The sequence below is a fragment of the Etheostoma spectabile genome, unplaced genomic scaffold (genome assembly GCF_008692095.1).
Source record: "Etheostoma spectabile isolate EspeVRDwgs_2016 unplaced genomic scaffold, UIUC_Espe_1.0 scaffold272, whole genome shotgun sequence".
Lineage (NCBI taxonomy): Eukaryota > Metazoa > Chordata > Actinopteri > Perciformes > Percidae > Etheostoma > Etheostoma spectabile.
This window is the reverse complement of record NW_022605576.1, coordinates 827407-829193: the sequence shown is the minus strand read 5'-3', so window position 1 is coordinate 829193 and position 1787 is coordinate 827407. Positions and strand designations below refer to the sequence as shown.

At 44.7% G+C, this 1787-nt stretch overlaps 2 long non-coding RNA genes across 2 annotated transcripts in view; one reads left to right on the top strand and one right to left on the bottom strand.

The window, feature by feature from the left end:
• Nucleotides 1–1787, top strand: part of LOC116685844 (uncharacterized) — a 286432-nt gene that overhangs the window by 100496 nt on the left and 184149 nt on the right. The gene's annotated exons all lie outside the window — the stretch shown is intronic.
• Nucleotides 1–1787, bottom strand: part of LOC116685843 (uncharacterized) — a 14823-nt gene that overhangs the window by 247 nt on the left and 12789 nt on the right. The gene's annotated exons all lie outside the window — the stretch shown is intronic.

Here is a 1787-nt window from a genome sequence, read left to right as displayed (position 1 = left end):
TTAAACACACAGCTGGTTGGATCCTTTACTCTTTCTACAATGGATTATTTACTGTTAATACGTTAAAGGTTCAATATGTAACATGTTATATTTTTACTGTAATGAATCCAAAAACTAGCCCGATGCATCATCAGATATTAAGGAAACATGCTAAATTAAAATATACTATCTTTTCAGACAACCATGCTAATGCCAGGATGATCTCCTTTTTAAATTTCCGTTCCATAATAGAGTTTGTGTGTTGGTCTGTGTGTTGGTCTGTGTTTCTGTCTGTGTGTTGGTCTGTGTGTTGGTCTTGTTTTCTTCTGTGTTTGTTGGTTGCGTCTGTGGTTTCCTGTCTGTTGTGTTGGTCTGTGTTTCTGGTGCTGTGTGTTGGTCTGTGTTGCGTTGGCTGTTGTGTGTGGTCTGTGTTTCCTGTCTGTGTGTTGGTCTGTGTGTGTCGGGTCTGTGTTTCTGTCTGTGTGTTGTCTGTGTTTGTTCTGTCTGTCTGTGTGTTGGTCGTTTTTCTGTGTGTTTGGTCTGTGTGTTGGTCTGTGTTTCTGTCTGTGTGTTGGTCTGTGTGTTGGTCTGTGTTTCTGTCTGTGTGTTGGTCTGTGTTTTGGTCTGTGTTTCTGTCTGTGTGTTGGTCTGTGTTTCTGTCTGTGTTTTGGTCTGTGTGTTGGTCTGTGTTGTCTGTCTGTTGGTTGGTCTGTGTTTCTGTCTGTGTGTTGGTCTGTGTGTTGGTTCTGTGGTTTGCTGTTGGTCTGGTCTGTTTGTTTGTCTGTTGTCTGTGTTGGTGCTGTGGTCTGTGTTTTGGTCTGTGTGTTGGTCTGTGTGTTGGTCTGTGTTTCTGTCTGTGTGTTGGTCTGTGTTTCTGTCTGTGTGTTGGTCTTGTGGTTGCTGTCTGTGTGTTGGTCTGTGTGTTGTCTGTGTTGTCCTGTGTTTATTTCTGTGTGTGTGTTGGTCTGTGTTTGGTCCTTGTGTTTGGGTCTGTGTGTTGGTTCCTTGTTTCTGTCTGTGTGTTGGTCTGTGTTTCTGTCTGTGTGTTGGTCTGTGTTTCTGTCTGTGTGATGGTCTGTGTTTCTTTCTGTGTGTTGGTCTGTGTGTTGGTCTGTGTGTTGGTCTGTGTTTCTGTCTGTGTGTTGGTCTGTGTTTTGGTCTGTGTGTTGGTCTGTGTTTCTGTCTGTGTGTTGGTCTGTGTTTGTTTCTGTGTGTTGGTCTGTGTGTTGGTCTGTGTTTCTGTCTGTGTGTTGGTCTGTGGTTTTCTGTCTGTGTGTTGTCTGTGTGTTGTTCTGTGTGTTGGTCTGTGTGTTGGTCTGTGTTTCTGTCTGTGTGTTGGTCTGTGTTTCTGTCTGTGTGTTGGTCTGTGTGTTGGTCTGTGTGTTGGTCTGTGTGTTGGTATTAACTGCCCAGTTAGAGAGCCAGGCCGGGTTGCCAGATCTACCTGTAAAAAGGTAAAGCCAGCAGCTATGGCTCAGAGGTAGAGCGGTCACCTGTCAATCAGAAGGTTGGAGGTCGATCCCTGACCCTGCAGTCCCTTGTCGAACATTGAACCCCGAGTTGCCCACATGTTACACACATGTGTAAATGTGTGTGAGTGTGTATCTGGTGATCAGGTGGTACCTTGTACAGCAGCCTCGGCCACTGTCTATGAATGGTTAATGGTTCCTGTACTATTTAACTGCGTCTTTATTAGTCGTTAAGACTGGAAAAGCTCTTTTTTAAGAACAGTCCCTTTACATTACATGTTACATCGATAACGTTCATGCAACCATGAGAGACCAGAGACATAACAACCCCCCCCCCCC